Below are 13091 nucleotides of genomic sequence, written 5' to 3'. Positions count from 1 at the left end.
GGCACATTTCCCCGTGCCTCTTCTCGAAAAGCAGCAGTATCTAAGCAATAGCAGGAGTGGGCGAGGCTTCGGTGGTTGGCGGGGTTTTTTGTCATTTTTTCTTTTCCATGTCAGTGTCAATAGTTGGAAGATTGTTGTGTCAACCTAGTGCTTTGATTTTATATCTTCCCTTGGAGGAAACATTATCTTTATATGTTTAAGTGAATTGTACACAAAGAGAATTAGTGTCAGAGATTTAAATATGGCCTTTTTCAACAGCTTCTGTAGTGCTGCTTAAAAAAAAAAAAAAAAAACAGAAGAGAAAGGAGTCCACGTGACTTATGCTGTACTTTTCAGGAATTATCTCCTTTCACTTCATAATTGCTGCAGGCAGTGGCCAAGCTAGCTATTAAATAGTGTTTCTGACCTTATGCACTGTTCCATAGCTCTATAAAGTATGTAGACAATTTTTCCCCAGAAATAGAAATGCTTCTGATACTATGTTGAAAGGCATTATTAGTGAAATTAGAATATAATAACAAACTGCAGATGGTAAAAGATTACTTCCTGGCAAAGAATAAATCCAATTGCATTTATGCTAAGTGAAATGTGATTATCCATAAATTGTGATAGTGGTGATCGATTCACAAATGGGTAACTGTGATCTAGCTTCTGCTGCTGGCCATATGTCTTAATCAGATCAAAATGAAATCACAGATTAAAAATTGCAAAAAAAATTAAATTATCTTACAACGAATTTGAATATACTACGTTAGAAAATCATATGAATTGTCATGGTGCTCTAATAACTTACAGAAATAGCCATTTAACTCATGTAAAAACCAAAATGAATTCTTATGCTTAGCTTAAAATTATCTAAAACATACATAGTAGTAAAAGATTATTTTGATCAAATAAAAATCAGAAGAAATGAGTTTTTAAATGAATATTTACAGACTAAAGAGGTACAAAACTGCATTTGATATATTACTACTGGAAAAGCATCCCTGAAAAATATTGTTTTGGAATATAAATTAAATGTCCTAATCTATAACATATTTACACTTTTAAGAAATATTTACTGAATTCTCCCATATGCCAAGAGCCTCTGAGTTTTAAAAGATGCACAACAATCCCTGATTTCATGGAGCTTATTCTGTTAGTCCTATCACAAAGGAGTATCAATATTTCTAAACAGTGCCCATAGGAAATGCTAAAATACTTTTGTTATGAAGGATGGAGTCTTCTCACTTTGCCCTTCTTAAGTGTTGTCAACATCATTTAGGATTCTTCTTTATCAGCAAGAGTAAACAATTTCGGTGAAACAGGCAAACTTTGAGCAACATTAAAGTGAATTACTAAGGCTGAAAGACCATTTGCAGTGTGCCTAAGCTACATTACACCATGCCCACTTTGGAGATAGACAGCAGCCACACTATTTATTCAATTATCCACTTACCCAGTATATAATCATTGAATGCCTGCAATAAGACAGTCTCTGTTCTAGGTTTTGGGTAGAAAGCATTGAATGAAACAGACAAAATTCCTGCTCTGATGTCACTAATATTTTAGTAGGGAAGAAAGAGTAAAATTATAGAAACAAGCAGATATATAAAACATAGCCAAGATAATGATAAGTGTTAAAGAAAAGATAAGTGGGTCATGAGATAAGAAATAGCAGGGATGCTGTGGAGAAAGGGGCTGCAAGAACTGACACCTTGCATGAGGGAACAGGATGAAGGGATATATGGGCTAAAAACACCCAGGCGGAAGGAGTGCAGAGAAAAACGGCTGCATGGAAAAACAAGACCAGTTGTGCTAACACAGACTGAGCAAGGCTGAAAGTGATAATTTACATCAAAATTATGGCCAGGCAAGAGCTTGTAGAGGGTCTATCGGCCATGATAAGAAAGTTCCCATGAAGAATGATTTATTTTTTTATGTGTGTGCACAAATGACATTGCTGGCAAGAAAATATTAGGAAATGAAATAAAATTATGCATGGTGACATTAAGAAACAGAGCACTGGAGAAGGCAGTGTTTGAGCCAGAAGAAAGGCATGTAAACAGTTAATTACACCGTGGTAGTTACTTACGGGATAGTAAAGGAATGATCAAGGAGTGGCTGGACATCCACTCTGCTTGGGATGTAAAAAGGTGCAAAAAACATTGTTCCTCTCTGAAAATGAGGAAAGGGGAAGATAAACAATCACCAAAATCATAACTGTTTTCATGCCACAACACTTCTCAAAGTAAACAAGGAAAACAAACAAAAAATAATAATTATAATTTTTTAACATTTATTTATTTTTGAGAGACAGAGAGAGAGAGAGCATGATCAGGGGAGGGGCAGACAGAAGAGGGAGACACAGAGTCTGAAGCAGTTTCTAGGCTCTAAGCTGTTGGCACAGAGCCCAAGGTGGGGTTCGAATCCACAAACTGTGAGATCATGACCTGAGCCAAAGTCAGAAGCTTAACCGACTGAGCCATCCAGGTGCCCCAAGGAAACCAAAATTTAAGGAGGGGAGCTCCTTCAAGGACAGGCGAAACACAACATTGTTTTCTTTGGCCTTTAAGACAAAATACAGGAGAAATACAGGGTTTACTACCCTCCACACAGGCTGGAGGGACTCACTTAGAATTTTTATGAAGTTATAAGGGCCAAGAGTGAATTACTGTGCTTGTTTAGAATAGCTTGGGATCCCAGGCACCAGGGGGAATTCATACTCATTTGTAAACTATTGCCATGGACCTTTGTTGAGTGCATATAAGGAAATTGTGTTCCCGTCAGTGGTGTAGGCACACTGCAGGCCAGCTGGCTGGCTATAGGGGACCAGGCACAATACCTCACCCACTTAGCCAGTCTTTATCACGTACAAAGAAAAAATCTTCAGGTGCTGAGGAAAGGACAAAAATTCCTCCTTCCAATGGGGTGCTTGCTAAGATCCATTGCTGCTGGTAAATAGGTCAATGCAAAAGCCTCTACCCCTCTATCCATAAACAAACATCTTGGGTTCAGATCTTTTACACATATCAAGTAGAGGTCTGCTCATTCAGGTAAGCAGAAAACACTCTCCTGACCCTTTTATCTTTCTTTAAAAGGCAAAAGGTAGTGTTGAGCTATCCTAGAGATGAGGGGCAACAACACTGGGCAAGGTCCACCTCCAAGGCCCAGGCACACAAGGCCTGCCTGAGACGGAGGCTGAGATTGGCCCAGGCCCGCAAAGACCTACTGTTGAGCAACCTAGCAGTCAGCCCTGGGGACTGGATCCAGGACACACTGGGATTTCACTGTGGAATGTCTGGGAAGGAGCATTTGAAAACTAAAGGAGGAGCGGGAACACTGAAGAGAATCTGATCACCCAGGCTCCATTCTAAACAAAAAGTAATAGGAACCTGCTGCTAGAAGAATGTGAAGCTCATGTACCTTGCCCAAAATGATGACAACAACTACAAAAACATGCATATCCACATCAATTCCTGACTAGAGTAACTCACCCACACATTAACAGCCTGTTTAGTGGAGAAGTGTACCAATATATCAGATTTACTTCAATCTCTGCTAGCCAACAGTCCATCTAAAATAATGGGATATGCACAAAAATGAAAGAAACAAAAACAATCCATTTTTAAAAAGTAAGTGACAAAAATAGACTAAGCTATATCCTAGATGTTGGAAATATCAAACAAAAACTACAAAAATAACAATGATTAAATTCCCTACTGGAAAAGTGAGTAACATAAATGAAAAGTGCCTGGGTGACTCAATCGGTTAAGCATCCAACTTCGGCTCAGGTCATGATCTCACGGTCTGTGAGCTTGAGCCTGCATCAGGCTCCGTGCTAACAGCTCAGAGCCTGGAGCCTGCTTCAGATTCTGTGTCTCCCCCGCCCTCTCTTTTTTCTCTCTCTCTCTCAGAAATAAAACATTAAAAATTTTTTAAAAAGAGTGAACTAGAGCACTACAAAAATGGAAATTTATAGAACTAAATAGTTACATTGGAAAAAAAAATAAAGGTCTAAAACTGATAATCACAGCTTCTGCCCTTAAAAAAGAAGAGTGAACTAAACCTAAACTAAGCAGAAGGAAATTACAAAGAGCAGAGTATAAATCAATGTAATACAAAACAAAAAAACCATAACAAAAATCAATGAAACCAAGAGCTCTTTCTTTGAGAAAGTTAATAAAATTGATAAACCTGTAGCCAGACTGATTAGGAACAAGAGATAATACAAATTACTGGTATCAAGCATGAGAGAGGCAGCATTATTGCAGATACTACAGATATTAAAAGAATCATAAAGGATTACCATGAACCCCCAAATGTGAATAAATTTGCCAATTTAGATGAAAAGGGTAAACTCCTTGGAAAATACAAACTACCAAAGTTCATTGAAAAGAATTTAAATACATGAAGTATCCCTGCTTCTATTTATAAAATTGATTTTATAGTTACAACTATTAAAACTTCTTACAACTGAAACTCCACTCCCCAGCAGTCTTACCTGGTGAATTCTACCAAAGACTTAAAGCTTTGAGAAATAACACTATTTATATGCAAACTCTTTCAGAAAACTGAATAAATGTGACTGCATTCCAACTTATCTAATGAAGCCAGCCTTACCTTTGTTATGATGGTTTAACATTTATAAACCAATCATTTAACTTTTCATATGAGAAGACCAAGAAAAAAATCCATATGACCATTTCAATAGATGCAAAACACTTTTGACAAAAGTCAGTGTTCATCCCTGACAAAACTAGGAATGGAAGAGGACTTTTTCAACTTAATAAAGAAATTGGTCCAAAAAAAAAAAAAATTTACAGCTTAGTCATACTTACTTGTCAAAGACTGAATGTTTTCCCTCTAAGATCAGGGACAAAGGAGGAGTGACTGCTCTTACTGTCTAACCCTAGCACTGGATTGCACTAGTCAGCATCCTAAGGTGTGGAAGGAAAGGAAAATCATACAGATTTGAAAGGAAGAAGTGCAGCTGCCATTTTAAAACTATATGATTGTCTACATAGAAAATCCTATAGAACCTACAAAAAAGGAAACTAAACTAGCAAGCATGTTTAATAAGATTTCAAATACAAAATCAATATGCAATAATCTGATGTATTTTCTACATTGTAGCAATAAAAATTGGAAATTAAGTACCATTTAAAATAGAATATAGGTATATAAATACTTAGTAATAAATATGACAAAGTAAGTGCAAAATCTAATTCACTGAATACTATAAAACATTGCTTAGAATATTTTTAAAAGACTGTGTTAAATGAAGATATATATCACACTCATAAATCAGAAGAAGCAGTATAATTAAGATCTCAAAAATAAATACTTTGTGTAAGTGCCTAGGCTGCTGAAAAAATAATATAATATAGCATGGTGGTAGGGGAGTGTGTGGAATGGCAGGAAACATGAGGGCAAGGGATAAGAGCTGGAGGTAGGCATGAAAATGTAGATCGGGGCTAGGACATTAAGTGTCGTATATGCCAGGTGGAGAGTTTGGCCTTATTTCTGGTAGAAGTTGGAAGTTATTAATAGTATTATCTGTTTTCAACTTTTAATTTTGAAGTAGTTTTAGAATTACAGAACAATGGCAAAAATAATGCAGTTTCCTTATACTCTTCAGCCTACTTCTCCTCTTATTAACATCTTACTTAACCATAGTTAAGTAAGTTATCAAGAACACTCAGTTAACATCAGTACAATATTATTAACTGAACAACAAACCTTATTCAAAATTCACCAGCTTCATTAACAACGGTCTTTTGTTTGTTTGTTTGTTTTCTCTGTACTAGTATCTTATGCAGGATCCTGTATTAAACATACTTGTCACGTTTCTTTGGTTCCACCATTCTGTTATAGCTTCTCAGTGTTTTCATTAATGGCCTTTAAAACACATAACATAATAATAAAAAAATTAATATTTTTTATTTATTTTTGAGAGAGAGAGAGAGAGACGGCATGAGCAGGGGAGGGTCAGAGAGAAAGGGAAACACAGAATCTGAAGACAGGCTCCAGGCTCTGAGGTAGCTGTCAGCACAGAGCCTGAAACAGGGCTCAAACCCACGAACCATGAGATCATGACCTGAGCCAAAGCTGGACGCTTAACCAACTGAGACACCCAGGTGCCCCAATAAGCATTTAAAAATAAATATCCTTATTTACAATGTAGAAGATTGGAGAAAGTTTACACTGGGGGCTGTGAATCACAGTAGTGTGGAGACAGTTTCGGTAATTGGGTTAGTAGTGATATAGATTGGACCAAAGGTTTGACAGTGACTATTTCAAGAAGAGAATAGTTTTGAAAAATATATAGGAGGTAGAATTAACAATATAGGTCAACCAAAGTTGATATGAAAGAGTATGGGATATGAGAGAGAGGAAATAATTGAAGCTGACTTCTGATTTTTGGCTCTGATATTCTAGATGAATGTAATAACTGCAAGAGCAATATAAAATATAATTTTTGTCATTCTCTGCTTCCTTTTACATAAACATAAACACCCAGTTTGTCATCCCTGTTACCATGAGCTTAATCCTATTCTTATAAGATATAATGTGCTGGAGTACATTAAACATTCTGCTACTCATCTTGAAAGAATCAGTTCTAATTCCAGGATGTGCCATGTTACAAAAGAATAATAATTTTAATAACTAGAGTTTCCATTAAATGGTGAGAAAAAAATTGAAGACAAATTATCACTCTCATCCCAATGTTTAATCCTCAATCTTTGCCAGATGAGATTATGGAACTAAAGATCATATTTTACCTGTGTCGACCAAAGACAACATTCTTCACTTACCTAGTTTATTTATTCAAGTGCTGTTGGTGTACCTTTCATCAGCTGATGATCAGCTATGTGGTAGAGGATGAGGAAGATGTTGTCTAGATGTACTGATCATTTTATAAGCCTGTAGGCTGTGAGAAGAAAGCCTTTTAAACATGATATAAAGTCAACTATTTCTGGCAGTAAAAGATTGATAAATTTGATTATATAAGTTTAAAACTTATAAAGTTATATAAATTATACATAAATTGAAATAATGAGAAGAATAAAGACTGTTACTTACTGTATAAGTAGCAGAAAAAGCGTTGATATTGAAAATGTGTAAAGGTCGCCTTCAAATTAATGCAAGACAAACAGACCCAATCAGAGTCCATATTTCTTGCCTGCCTTCTGTCCTCACCTTGCTGCACTCTCTAGCATGGTCTCCGCATTTCAGCTACCTGCGTCTTCTTTCTCCCTCTCAAGTATCTGACGGTTTTTCTGCCACAAAATCGTTGCACATTCTATTTCTTCTGTTTGGAAGTATTTTCTTTACCCTTTTTTTATCAAGGTAACTTCTCTTCACTTAATTAGTTCCTTACCCTTCAGATTTCTGCTCCAGATTACTTCTGCATAAAAGGCTTTCCCTCTTCTTTCTTTGGTGGTGGGGGTGGTTATGTTTAAATGAAGTTGCTTTTACAACACCAAAGACTTAATCATCCATTTCCTACATAAAAGGTAGCTACTTTTTTGCATGGACCTCAAGTATACTGTAGTATAGAGGTGGAATTTAAGGAAAGGTATTAAGCAGGCTGTGTTGTAGCTTATGGGCAAGTAACAAATTGTATCATGTATCTTGAATGTATCATCGATAAGCTGCTATATAACGATCGCCACTTTAGATAGCTGTGAAATTCGGTGATTAACTAGTTGTTACTTAACCTTCTAATTTCTGTATAAGTCTAATTACATGAAATAGAAGTGGGGGTTTTGATTTTTTACTTTGCTTTTCTGTTTGGAGTGTAATTGTAACTACTGTATTGTAAATGATGGAAAATAATTGCATATGTTAAAAAATAAATAAATAAACAGAAAAAATAAATAAATAATTTAAAAAAAAAAGGCTTTCCCAACTCACAGTCTAGGGAAAATCATTTTGGACCCTCAGCATAAGGACCCTTTTTGGCCCAACAACTACTCAGTACATTATTGTACATTCATTTGAATATGTTCTGTCTTTCCCATTATATATTGGCCTATTTTTAACTACCTTGCATCCTAATGTATCTGACCCTTTCCTGGTATAGTATGTATATTTTACATTTGTAACATAAAAATGTAAATGTACAAACCTAAGTGTGCTCATTACAGAATTGTTACTAACATTAAAAGGGAGGAGACTAGGGGTGCCTGGGTGGCTCAGTTGGTTGAGCATTCGACTTCAGCTCAAGGTCATGATCTCGAGGTTCATGAGTTTGAGTCCCACATCAGGTTCTGTGCTGACAGCTTAGATCCTGGAACCTGCTTTGGATTCTGTGTCTCCCTCTCTCCTTGCCCCTCCCCTGTTTGTGCTGTCTCTCTCTCTCTCAAAAATAAATGAACACTTAAAATAATTTTAAAGAAAAGAGTAAAGTAATGCAAATTTCCAAAAAGAGAAGACTATGTAAATATGCAATTGGAAGGTTGTAAAATAAGCATGTTCCAGGCTTGTCACAACTGCTTATTGGAAATGGAAGAATGAGCTTCAATTTAATGTTAAATCAACAAGGTTAGGAATTTTATCCACTATAGCCATGTGCTGATAAAGTAACAAATGCAAATAAAAACATTTTACAAATTCCAAACAACTATACAAAGAGAAAGAAAAATTTGGTTATTATTTATATCATTTTTATCACATCATTGTTAGTGCAACCAATTTAAGGATATATTGAGAGTATACTCAATACTCTGTAGGTTCTTTTCGATAGCTTTTTTCACCCTTGTTGAAATTTTATGTGTGTACTCTCTCTATCTGGAGCTGAAACTATACAGAATTAATCCCTTAATCTTAAACACAAAGAGAAAGAAAAAAAAGGAATGGTTTCAAAATCATTATTATTCCTTTCTCTTTTACATCCAAGAGACTGAAATTTCCTGAATCTTGTAGTAAGAGTGAGTTTAATTACTTACAGTTTTTTATATATGCCTTTGTGTTTGAAAACAGTGGTTTTTTTTTTTGTTCTCTATGGCCCAGTTAATGAAGTTTGTGCCAGATCTGAATCTCAACTCTGCCATTTATTAATAGTATGAATTTGAGCAATGCATTTAACTTCACTTACCCTGTTTCTTGTTGAAAATGAGAATCATAATAGCTCCTCTGTACAGTGTTGTTATGAAATGTAAACAGAAAACTAATGTGACTTATAATATGTACAAGGTTAAATGTTAGGCCCATGTCAGGATTAGATCACAAATGAGAGGTTCATGCTGGCTTTAGATGACTAAAAAAATAGTCGACTGAAAACTATTCAGTTGAATTCACTCGATGGCTGGTAATCAACCATTTTAGCCATTTATATTCTTTTTAGAAGAAATTAAAGCTTAATGCTTTTTTATTATAATTAAATTACTTTTTTCTGTAGTTTCAGTTCATACATAGGTAATTATAATTAGATTGGACCTTGTAACAGTATTTACATATAAAGACTGTCTTTATTTAGAAGAATTTGTTAAAAATGATATTTTTGGCAAATTACATTGATGATGACTCAAATACAAAAAAGTACTTTTTATATGCCACCTCTCAGATGGTTGCTGAAAATCATGTTTGTAAAGAATGCTAAATGTCTGGATAGGCTGAAAGTGTTTTGTGTTACTATATTCTCACAAGTATGACAGCAAAGGTTGGGTGCTTTTGGCAAACAAAAATATTGTGAGGAGAAAGCAATTATCAATACTGGACTTGTGATATATTAATAAATTAAATAGGAAAGAAGAAGTTAAATTAAATTCAGCTTTTGTACAAAGAGTACAAATCTTTCTTATCTGCAATGGAAGCTTAACTTATTTTGTTATTTATGAGTTACTATTTATAAAATTCAATATTGATTAGTTATTTTTCCAAGAAAAATAATCCATTATATCAAATGTATCAATCTACTTTGAAATATACCCTGACTTCAGATATGGTAAAATACAAAACCTAAATATATTTTATAATTGTAGAAATATGGTACATTGTATCTTAACTGGAGGAACTTGAAAGAATGAAATTCATTTCAAGAATAAACTTCTTAGTTTATTATTGAGAATAAAATGAAGATATGGCTCACCTTTTGGGGTACAATGATTCTTAATAACTCCATGTATCTTATTTCCCTATACTTCACCCCCCTTGCACATTATGAGAATTAGAAAATAGAGAAATTCCGCTCCACTGTTATGATCGTATTGTCAACAGTATTATTGGGAAAAAAGTAAAAGTAAACCAACAAATATCAGGTGTTCTCTAGGAATTACATCAAAGAGTATTGTAGTTACAATCCACCAAATTCATGTTGTCCAGAAAGGGTTACACATCAGAACTTTTGAGATGATACATCATAATGCAAATAAATTACTATTAGCCCATAATGAATAAAGTAGAACTTCTAAGAGTAGATATGTATATATATATTTTTTTTATCTTCACTTCAAATTCTGACAAAGAGGTGATTTTCCAAATACTATGGTGAATAGATTGGCAGATCTTTGGAGATGGAATCTGCCCATGCATTCTCTGATCTCCAAAGAAGTTCCTGACTCATGTTTAAAGTTGATAAATATGTGTTGAGGAATCAATATACAAATGGAGTATGCTAAAGTCCTGATGTGACTTAAAATCACTGGAAGAGGTTATAAAATTCCTCAATATAAATTGAGGCAAATTCATAAATATAAATAAATTAGAAAATATATCACAAAGAATAAAGACAGATGGTGGTATCCAAAAATATTTCACTAAGTTCTCCTTGAGTATTCAGTAACAGGTAACTAATTTCAAGACCCTTTATAGATTTTACTTTAAATGCCAATTTACTTAATAAGAAAAACAGGATTCAAACTGATTAGTTTCAGAGATTCTAAAAAAGATAGTGTACATGAGTATCATTTAACTTAAATTTATACATTTATACAGAGAAAATTTTCATAATTGTTAAGTGACCCAAGAGGGTGAAAGTTTTTTTAATCCTGAATTTTATTAAAAATAAGGAATGGAAGGAAGGAAGGAAGGAAAGAAGGAAGGAAGGTAGGAGGGAAGGATGGAAGGAAGGAAGGAAAGAAGGAAGAAAGGAAGGAAGGAAAGAATGAGCGAAGAAAGGAAGGCTGGGAGGGAGAGAAGAAGAATTTTAATTTTTTTGTATGCTATCATTTATATAGGGCTCAATGGAGGGTCACTGTCCAAAGCAAATAAATTTGTATATTCTCATCAACCAACATTTTATACTGGCAAAATGGACATCAAATATAGCCTTGATAGGTTGCTTTGCAGGCCCATTCTCTTATGTACCCAACCAGGGTTGTGTTTTGGCTCAACCAGTTTCAGTTTATTTTAGGTGTGTGGGTTGTTCCTTCCCTCTTTAGTGGATCAAGCTCTTTTTACCAAACTTTGAGAGTAGCTAGTCTCCAACTGAGCATTTCCCTATGGAGACCTCTATCTATCTTTTCTTTGCCAAGCAAAATTTTAAGGGTACTGATATCATTTGCTTACTATGGTGAAAAACATGTTAGACAATGAGTTAGAGACCTGTGACATATTTTTTAAGGGAGTGGTATGTGCATTCCTTTTTTTTTTATAGGTTATCAGTGCTTTATAATTTATTTCTTTGATTTTTTAAAGATTTATGTCAAATTGGTTTCCATATAACACCCAATGCCCTTCCCCACAAGTGCCCTCCTCCATTACTACCACCTCCCTTCCCCCTACGTCTCCTCCTTCAACCCTCAGTTCATTTTCAGTATTCAGTAGTCTCTCAGGCGTCCCTCACTCTCCCCAACTCTCTTTTCCCTGTCCCTTCCCCATGGTCCTCCATTAGGTTTCTCCTGTTCTTTTGTTAGACCTATGAGTGCAAACATATGGTATCTGTCCTTCTCCACCTGACTTATTTCGCTTAGCATGACACCCCCAAGATCCATCCACTTTCCTACAAATGGCCAGATTTCATCCTTTCTTATTGCCATGTAATACTCCACTGTACATATATACTACATCTTCTTGATCCACTCATCAGGTGATGGACATTTAGGCTCTTTCCATGTTTTGGCTATTGTTGACATTGCTGCTATGAACATTGGGGTACATGTGCCCCTATGCGTCAGCACTTCTGTATCCCTTGGGTAAATCCCTCGCCAGCATCTATAGTCTCTTGATTTGTTCATGTTAACCACACTGACTGGTGTGAGGTTGTATCTCAGTGTGGTTTTGATTTGTGTTTCCCTGATGATGAGTGACACAGAGCATCATCTCATGTGCCTATTGGCCATCTGGATGTCCTCTTTGGAGAAGTGTCTGTTCATGTCTTCTGCCCATTTCTTCACTGGGTTATTTGTTTTGTGGGTGTGAAGTTTGGTGAGTTCCTTGTATATTTTAGATACTAGCCCTTTATCTGATATGTCATTTACAATCATCTTTTCCCATTCTGTCGGTTGCCTATTAGTTTTGTTGATTGTTTCCTTTGCAGTGCAGAAGCTTTTTATCTTGATGAAGTCCCAAGAGTTCAGTTTTGCTTTCATTTCCCTTGCCTTTGGGGATGTGTTGAGTAGGAAATTGCTGCAGTGGAGGTCTAGGAGGTTGTTTCCTACTTTCTCCTCAAGAGTTTTGATGGTTTCCTGTCTCACATTCAAGTTCTTCAGCCATTTTGAATTAATTTTTGTGCATGGTGTAATAAAGTGGTCTAGCTTCATTCTTCTGCATATTGCTGTTCTGTTCTCCCAGCACCACCTGCTAAAGAGGCCGTCTATTTTCCATTGGATACTCTTTACTGCTTTGTCAACAATTAATTGGCCGTACATTTGTGGGCCCAGTTCTGGATTCTCTATTCTGTTCCATTGGTCTATGTGTCTGTTTTTGTGCCAATACCATCCTGTCTTGATGATGACAGCTTTGTAGTAGAGGCTAAAGTCTGGGATTGTGATGCCTCCCGTTTTGGTTTTCTTCTTCAATATTACTTTGGCTATTCGGGGTCTTTTGTGGTTCCATATGAATTTGAGGATAGCTTGTTCTAGCTTTGAGAAGAACGCTGGTGCAATTTAGATGGGGATTGCATTGAATGGGTAGATTTCTTTGAGTAGTAATGACATTTTCACAAT

General features: G+C 35.5%; 1 protein-coding gene and 1 long non-coding RNA gene across 2 annotated transcripts in view; one reads left to right on the top strand and one right to left on the bottom strand.

Moving 5' to 3' along the window:
* Window positions 1-5850, bottom strand: part of LOC115295177 — a 29443-nt gene extending 23593 nt beyond the window's left edge. Inside the window, exons 1-3 of the long non-coding RNA XR_003910373.1 lie at window positions 5722-5850; window positions 4821-4919; window positions 2075-2157 (exon numbers count right to left, since the gene is read on the bottom strand). This is a non-coding gene — a long non-coding RNA (uncharacterized LOC115295177). The remainder of the gene's footprint in view (window positions 1-2074; window positions 2158-4820; window positions 4920-5721) is intronic.
* GRID2 (glutamate ionotropic receptor delta type subunit 2) overlaps window positions 1-13091 on the top strand; it is a 1401829-nt gene that overhangs the window by 722788 nt on the left and 665950 nt on the right. The window lies entirely within an intron of this gene.

The sequence above is a fragment of the Suricata suricatta genome, chromosome 1, assembly GCF_006229205.1.
Source record: "Suricata suricatta isolate VVHF042 chromosome 1, meerkat_22Aug2017_6uvM2_HiC, whole genome shotgun sequence".
NCBI lineage: Eukaryota > Metazoa > Chordata > Mammalia > Carnivora > Herpestidae > Suricata > Suricata suricatta.
Note: the sequence above shows the minus strand (reverse complement) of the source record. Positions and strands in the feature narration are given on the sequence as shown.